The sequence below is a fragment of the Globicephala melas genome, chromosome 8 (genome assembly GCF_963455315.2).
Source record: "Globicephala melas chromosome 8, mGloMel1.2, whole genome shotgun sequence".
NCBI lineage: Eukaryota > Metazoa > Chordata > Mammalia > Artiodactyla > Delphinidae > Globicephala > Globicephala melas.
In genome coordinates, this window is record NC_083321.1 from 85,446,332 (window position 1) to 85,455,314 (window position 8,983).

At 37.9% G+C, this 8,983-nt stretch overlaps 1 pseudogene; it reads left to right on the plus strand.

Annotated features, from left to right (window-relative positions):
* Positions 1-215: 215 nt before the first annotated feature.
* LOC115844687 (non-histone chromosomal protein HMG-14 pseudogene) lies at positions 216-522 on the plus strand (annotated as a pseudogene).
* Positions 523-8,983: the final 8,461 nt, after the last annotated feature.

The window sequence follows — 8,983 nt, forward strand, 5'->3', positions numbered from 1 at the left end:
GCTTGTGTGTGACCACGATGATCTGACTAACATAAAAGATGACCGGAGAGAAGAAGGAAAGTGCAAGGTCTGGGCCGGCGGGTTTTGTCAGATCGGGTGGGCCGGGCCACCACCTTGGCCGCAGCAACTCTTGTCCCCGCCGGCATTTTCCGCCGAGTCGCCCGGCAGCCGCGATATGCAGCAGGGCTGCGGGAAGTGGCAGCTTCACCGCCGCCATGGTGCCCGAGAGGAAGCTCAGCTCTGCCGAGGGGGCGGCGGAGGAGGAGCCCAACAGGAGATCGGCGAGGTTGTCAGCTAAACCGGCTCCTGCAAAAGTGGAAACGAAGCCCAAAAAGGAGGCAGGAAAGAATAAATCTTCAGACAAAAGTGCAAACAAAAGGGAAAAGGGGAGCAAAGGGAAAACAGACTGAAGAGGCTAACCAAGAGACTAAAGAATATGTACCTGCAGAAAATGGAGAAACTAAAAACGAGGAGAGCCCAGCTTCTGATGAAGCCGGAAAGAAAGAAGCCAAGTCTGATTAATATCACACACCTGGTCCTATCAGTGGTCCCTGTCTCTCTTCTTGCACAATCCAGAGGAATATTTTTATCAACTATTTTGTAAATGCCAGTTTTTTAGTAGCTCTAGAAACATTTTTAAAAAGGAGGGACTACCCCCTCATCCCCAATTTTTTACCCTTAAAAATTTTTTAAGGGTAATTTTTTTTTTTTTAAGGTGAAATCATTTGCTGGGTGTTTATTTTTCGGTACAACCAGAAAATAGTGAGATATTGAATATGGGAGGCTTTGATTGTCTTCGGTGTCAGCTTAACATTCCACAGATGGGGGTAGCTATTATATCCTATAATACAAAGCATACTAAATGGCATTTGGAGTCAGTTGTGCATTTAATGTCTTGAACACTTTTTTTTTTTTTAATTTTTTTGGAGTGTGGTTGCTTTACAGTGTTGTGTTGGTTTATACTGTGTGGCAAGGTGAATCAGCTGTACATATTCATGCATCCCCTCTTTTTTTGATTTCCTTCGAATTTAGGTCACCACGAAGCACTGGGTAGAGTTCCCTGTGCTCTGCGGTAGGTTCTCATTAGCTATCTATTTTATGCATAGTATCAGTAGTGTATATATGTCAACCCCAGTCTCCCAATTCATCCCTCCCTCCCACCCCCAACTTTAAATTACTTCTCTTCCCATATTGTTTTCGGTAGAATTTTTCCTAAAGCAAACCACTCACTCCTTGATCTTGGCTCTCCTGGTCAGAATTTTGTGTGTTCTGTAACATCTTTGGTCGTGGTAGTACAGTTCTAGTAACTTTGTTAATGTACTGTGAATGATTGACAATTTGAGTATATACAGTATACGATATTAAATTGTGAGTTAGTGGGACTTATGACGGAACAGCATATCAATATTTGAAGATATTGGTACTTGCTATCCTGTTAAGGAAAATTTGCCTCCAAATTTTAAGCTGGAAAGTCGCTGCAATAACTTTTCAGAAAAGAACCATAACTACATGATTTTTTAGATTTTTGGTATATATATTAAGAATTATGTACAGGGACTTCCCTGATGGCGCAATGGTTAAGAATCCATCTGCCAATGCAGGGGACACGGGTTCGAGCCCTGGTCCAGGAAGATCCCACATGCCGCAGATCAACTAAGCTCGTGCACCACAACTATGGAGCCACATGCCGCAACTACTGAAGCCCACGTGCCTAGAGACCATGCTCTGCAACAAAGAGAAGCCACCGCAATGAGAAGCCCGGGCACTGCAACGAAGAGTAACCCTCGCTCGCTGCAACTAGAGAAATCTCGTGCACAGCAACGAAGACCCAGTGCAGCCAAAAATAAATTATTTAATTAATTAACTTTAAAAAAAAAGAATTGTGTACAAATTGAAATGTCTGAGTACTGATTCTCAAAACAACCAATAAAGTCTCAATTATGGAAGAAAAATAAATAAATAAAGATATGTAGCAGAAAATAAAAATTGCAAGGTCCTATATATAAGGAGGAGTAATTATGCAAGCAGAGGCTAAGGAGGAAGCGACTAAAATGTGACCAAAATATGTCTGTGAATAAAGAAAATCACAAAACCAATAGAAATTTCTGTATTTGTACATCAGTTGGTAGTTCCAGTAGAGCACCCACAGGATGCTGAGTGTTGAAAAATCAACCTAAATGGGATGTGTAATCATGAACAAACAACGGCAGGATACGAACAGGACTAGCAGCCTTTACACTCACTGAAGACCAGTCACGGGGAGTGCAGATGCGGTTCCAATTATGAAATATACAGATCCTCAAGGACCTTAGAAAAACAAAGCTTATTTGTAAAGCATGTTGGCCTTCCCATCAGCCTTCATTCTGAGGATGTTAATTTATACTGCTAAGGCTTTAGGGGAGTACTATGACATAGAAATTTAAGATATGTTTTTCAGAGTTAGATAGCCCAGGGTTCAAGTGCAAATTCTCCCATTTATTAGCTGTGTGATTCTGATATCTTTTTTACCTCTGTAAGCTTGGCACAGATAAGTATTAATATCTATTAGCTTCTATTATTATATCATTATTATTACTATAACAGCCATCAGAAATATTATTTACTAAGCATTTAGTGTTATGTTAGGCACTGAGTTAGTTAATGGACTGAGATCCTGACATCTGAAAGCAGTCTGACATAATAAAGTAAGTTTTCATGATGTGGAGACTTTGACTTGAGTCAGAATCCTACCAATTGTTCCTTTGTGACTTGGGGCAAGTTACCTTGCCATTTTAAAATTTCAATTTCTTCATTTTAAAAATGGAGGTAATAACACCTACCTAACAGTTCTATAAGAGTTAAATGATGATAAGATAACATTTGCTACATGGTTAGTGAGATGTCTGCTGTATAATGGGCTCAAAATAACTATGATCCTTTTTACCCTCTGCAATCTTCCATCCACCAAGTGACAAGGTTGAAGTGGAGAGTGGCCAGGCACATTCTGACCGAAGCATAAGCACTGAGTAACTGCACAAACTAAAGTAAGATTGAATGCACATGCATGGTCAGATGAGGGATCAGAGTAGAACAAGGGGTGATGAAACCACCATTGAACAGCCAGCACTGATGGCTGTTATAGTAATAATAATAATATAATAATAGAACCTAATAGATATTAATACTTATTTGTGCCAAGCTTACAGAGATATAAAAGATATCAGAATCACACAGCTAATAAGTGGGAGAATTTGCACTTGAACCCTGGGCTATCTAACTTTAGACATAGAAGGGTCAAGAAATATTAATTATTAGTGGGTGAGATTATTTTAAACAATGTCTTATAAGAAAACATAGGGAAAAGCTAATTTCTGTAGGCTTCCAAAGACCTTATAAAGACCTGAGAGTTAATCATCTTGTAAATATACCTCTGATTGACTGGCATGTTTAGAAGATTTGTCTATTTTATAACATCTAGTACTGAAAGCCTGCGCAGAGGTTCAATGGATGCAAAAGACTTATTTTGTTGCTATTGTTCTAAGTATAACCATCAGAAAATTAATAAGCTGGGTCAGTTAAGTTGGCCTTTTCATGATGATGTGTATCTTGCTTATTTAATTAGTGTCCATTGTCTTCATTACAGTTAGCATTTCAAAATGGTATTGATTGAGAACTGAATTGGCCACAAAACACTGTATTTGTATTTACACATTTATTCTCAAGATTAATTTTTAAAATCAAATCTCCTTTTTTCTGGGCTTTCTCTAACAAAAATGGTTAAATAAACAAATCATTAGGCTAAGAACAGAAGTGCCTCCACAAGTCCAATAGCCCAATTTAACTCATTACTGATGAATCTTAGGCATGACATATGACATCCAAATTTCCAGAAAGCAAAACGTCTGCACAGTTTTGTCAATTATTATAACGAATGGCAGCTTACAAATATGTTAAACCAAAAGAAAGAAAGAAAAGTTGTAACATGTCACTGGCTCTTGTTTTCTGAGATCCATTCTCTTCCCTCTGTCATTAAATTAACTTGTTCCTGTTGGATTACATAAATACAGCATGCTGTAACCAGTATCTGCCCTGTATGAAAATGCTTTTAGGAACAGGCAATGGCTGTAATACTCGTTATTCAAACTTCCAATTTTTCTTCTATTGAATAATAACTTTATTTGTAACATTAGCGTTGATTTCATTCCAACCTCTTTTCTCAAGATGCAGGAAGATTGGGCTCCTGAGGCCCTTTTACAAATACAGTAAAAAAACAGTTAGGAATTATTTTCTAATAGTGTAGGCAGGAGGAGATTTCTTCCCAAGGGCAAAGCATGAACTCCCAACACTTGCCCTCCTGGGGCCTTATCTTGAGTTCCAAGTGCTCTTGCTGAGTCAACTTTGGGAAAGCAGTCAGGTGTCTTTGAATTCAACAGATGTGCTTCGCATATGAGAGAGAAGATCACACCATCAAGGGCACTGAAAATATTATTTTGTAAACCTTAGTTAAAAGGTATGACGGACGTGAGACAAAGGGTCTTGGTTTATTTCTCAGAGAAATTGTCTAAAGGAGACATAGATTTGGAGAGTAGGGGGCAGTTGTTCCCACTCTTGGCTGCTTTACTATCTAAAAAAAACAATGACCTTGGCAAAGTGATTTCTAATTTCTCCCTTTCCGTGGAAGCAATACTCAAGAATGAACATATAGTGTCCTACATATACTCAGGGTGGGAAAGCAAAAATATTAGAATTTGCCCTGTCACAATGTATATTCTAGGAAAACACATTGGTAACCCTAGTATGGGCTATAATTAACTCTTTTTTTTAAACATTCATAGGGTTTTTAAAAAAATTAATATTGTTTTTAACATCTTTAGTGGAGTATAATTGCTTTACAATGGTGTGTTAGTTTCTGCTGTATACCAAACTGAATCAGCTATACATATACATATATCCCCATATCTCCTCCCTCTTGCATCTCCCTCCCACCCTCCCTATCCCACCCCTCTAAGTGGACACAAAGCACTGAGCTGATCTCCCTGGGCTATGTGGCTTCTTCCCACTAGCTATCTATGTTACATTTGGCAGTGTATATATGTCCATGTCACTCTCTCACTTTGTCCCAGCTTACCCTTCCCCCTCCCCATGTCCTCAAGTCCATTCTCTACATCTGGGTCTTAATTCCTGTCTTGTCCCAAGGTTCTTCAGAACCTTTTTTTTTTTTTTTTTTTTTTTAGATTCCATATATATTTGTTAGCATATGGTATTTGTTTTCCTCTTTCTAACTTACTTCACTCTGTATGACAGTCTCTAGGTCCATCCACCTCACTACAAACAACTCAATTTTGTTTCTTTTTATGGCTAATATTCCACTCTATATATGTGTCACATCTTCTTTATCCATTAATCTGTCGATGGACACTTAGGTTGCTTCCATGTCCTAGCTATTGTAAATAAAGCTGCAATGAACATTGTGATACATAACTCCTTTTGAATTATGGTTTTCTTAGGGTATATGCACAGTAGTGGGATCTGGGTCATATGGTAGTTCTAGTTTAAGATTTTTAAGGAACGTCCATACTGTTCTCCATAGTGGCTGTATCAATTAACATTCCCACCAACAGTGCAAGAGGATTCCCTTTTCTCCACACCCTCTCCAGCATTTATTGTCTGTAGATTTTTTTAAGATGGCCATTCTGACCTGTGTGAGGTGATACCTCATTGTAGTTTTGATTAGAATTTCTCTAATGATTAGTGATGTCGAGCATCGTTTCATGTGTTTGTTGGCAATCTGTATACCTTCTTTGGAGAAAAGTCTATTTAGGTCTTCTGCCCATTCTTGGATTGCATTGTTTGTTTTTCTTGATATCGAGCTGCATGAGCTGCTTGTAAATTTTGGAGATTAATTCTTTGTCAGTTGCTTCATTTGCAAATATTTTCTCCCATTCTGAGGGTTGTCTTATCATCTGGTTTATGGTTTCCTTTGCTGTGCAAAAACCTTAAGTTTCATTAGGTCCCATTTGTTTATTTTTGTTTTTATTTCTATTTCCCTAGGAGGTGATTCAAATAGGATCTTTCTATGATTTATGTCATGGAGTGTTCTGCCTATGCTTTCCTCTAAGAGTTCTATAGTGTCTGGCCTTACATTTAAGTCTTTAATCCATTTTGAGTTTATTTTTGTGTATTGTGTCAGGGAGTGCTCTAATTTCATTCTTTTACATGTAGCTGTCCAGTTTTCCAAGCACCACTTATTGAAGAGGCTGTCTTTTCTACATTGTATATTCTTAGATCCTTTATCAAAGACAAGGTGATCATATGTGCATGGGTTTATCTCTGGGCTTTCTATCCTATTCCATTGATCTATGTTTCTGTTTTTGTGCCAGTACCAGACTGTCTTGATTACTGTAGCTTTGTAGTATAGTCTGAAGTCTGGGAGCCAGATTCCTCCTGCTCTGTTTTTCTGTCTCAAGATTGCTTTGGCTATTTGGGGTCTTTTGTGTTTACATACAAATTGTGAAATATTTTGCACTAGTTCTATGAAAATGCCATTGGTGGTTTGATAGGGATTGCACTGAATCTGTAGATTGCTTTGGGTAGTATAGTCATTTTCACAATGTTAATTCTTCCAATCCAAGAACATGGTATATCTCTCCATCTGTTTGTATCATCTTTAATGTCTTTCATCAGTGTCTTGTAGTTTTCTGCATACAGGTCATTTGTCTCCTTAAGTAGGTTTATTGCTAGGTATTTTATTCGTTTTGTTGCAGTGGTAAATGGGAGTGTTTCCTTAATTTCTCTTTCAGATTTTTCATCATTACTGTATAGGAATGAAAGAGATTTCTGTGCATTAATGTTGTATCCTGCTACCTTACCAAATTCATTGATTAGTCCTAGTAGTTTCCTGGTAGCATCTTTAGGATTCTCTATATATAGTATCATATCATCTGCAAGCAGTGACAGTTTTACTTCTTCTTTTCTGATTTGGATTCCTTTTACTTCTTTTTCTTCTCCGATTGCTGTGGCTAAAGCTTCCAAAACTATGCTGAATAATAGTAGTGAGAGTGGGCAACCTTGTCTTGTTCCTTATCTTAGTGGAAATTGTTTCAGTTTTTCACCGTTGAGAAGGATGTTGGTTGTGGGTTTTCATATATGGCCTTTATTATGTTGAAGTAAGTTCCCTCTATGCCTACTTTCTGGTGGGTTTTTATCATAAATGGATGTTGAATTTTGTCAAAAGCTTTTTCTGCATCTATTGAGATGATCGTACATTTTTTTCCCTTCAAGTTTTTAATATGGTGTATAACATTGATTGATTTGTATATATTGAAGAATCCTTGCATTTTTGGGATAAACCCCACTTGATCATGGTGTATGATCCTTTTAATGTGCTGTTGGATTCTGTTTGCTAGTGTTTTATTAAGGCTTTTTACATCTATGTTCATCAGTGATATTGGCCTGTAGTTTTCTTTTTTTGTGTGACATCTTTTTTTTTTTTTTGCATTACACAGGCCTCCTACTGTTGTGGCCTCTCCCATTGCAGAGCACAGGCTCCGGACGCGCAGGCTTAGCGGCCATGGCTCACGGGCCCAGCCACTCTGCGACATGTGGGATCCTCCCAGACCGGAGCACGAACCCATATCTCCTGCATCAGGAGGCGGACTCTCAACCACTGCGCCACCAGGGAAGCCCTGTGTGACATCTTTGTGTGGTTTTGGTATAGGAGTGATGTGGCCTCATAGAATGAGTTTGGGAGTGGTCCTCCTTCTGCTATATTTTGGAAGAGTTTGAGAAGGATAGGTGTTAGCTCTTCTCTAAATGTTTGATAGAATTCGCCTGGGAAGGCATTTGGGTCCTGGGCTTTTGTTTGTTGGAAGATTTTTAATCACAGTTTCAGTTTCAGTGCTTGTGGTTGGTCTGTTTATATTTTGTATTTCTTCCTTGTTCAAACTCAGAAGTTTGTGCTTTTCTAAGAATTTGTCCATTTCTTCCAGTTTGTCTATTTTATTGGCTTATAGTTTCTTGTAGTAATCTCTCGTGATCCTTTGTATTTCTGCAGTGTCAGTTGTTACTTCTCCTTTTTCATTTCTAATTCTATTGATTTGAGTCGTCTCCCTTTGTTTCTGGATGAGTCTGGTGAATGGTTTATCAATTTTTTTATCTTCTCAAAGAACCATCTTTTAGTTTTATTGATCTTTGCTATCATTTCCTTCATTTCTTTTTCATTTATTTCTGACCTGATGTTTCTGATATCTATCCTTCTGCTAGCTTTGGGGGTTTTTTGTTCTCCTTTCTCTATTTGCTTTAGGTGTAAGGTTAGGTTGCTTATTTGAGATGTTCCTTGTTTCTTGAAGTAGGATTTTAGTGCTATAAACTTTCCTCTTAGAACTGCTTTTGCTGCATCCTATAGGTTTGGATCATCATGTTTTCATGGTCATTTGTCTCTTGGTAGTCTTTAATTTCCTCTTTGATTTCTCTGTAATCTCTTGCTTATCTATTAGTGTAGTGCTTAGCCTCCATGTGTTTGTGTTGTTTACATTTTTTTCCTGTAATTTATTTCTAATCTCAGAGCATTGTGGTAGGAGGAGATGCGTAACACAATTTCAATTTTCTTAAATTTACCAAGGCTTGATTTGTGACCCAAGATTGGATCTATCCTGGAGAATGTTCCATGCACACTGGAGAACTGTAATCTGTTGTTTGGGATGAAATGTCCTATAAATATCAATTAAGTCCATCTTGTTTAATGTATCATTTAAAGCTTGTTTCCTTATTTATTTTCATTTTGGATGATCTGTCCATTGGTGAAAGTGGGCTGTTAAGGGCCCCTATTATGAATGTGTTACTGTCGATTTCCCCTTTTATGGCTGTTAGTATTTGCCTTATGTATTGAGGTGCTCCTGTTTTGGGTGCATAAATATTTACAATTGTTATATCTTCTTGGATTGATCCCTTGATCATTATGTAGTGTCCTTCTTTGTCTCCTTAATAGTCTTTGTTTTAAAGTCTA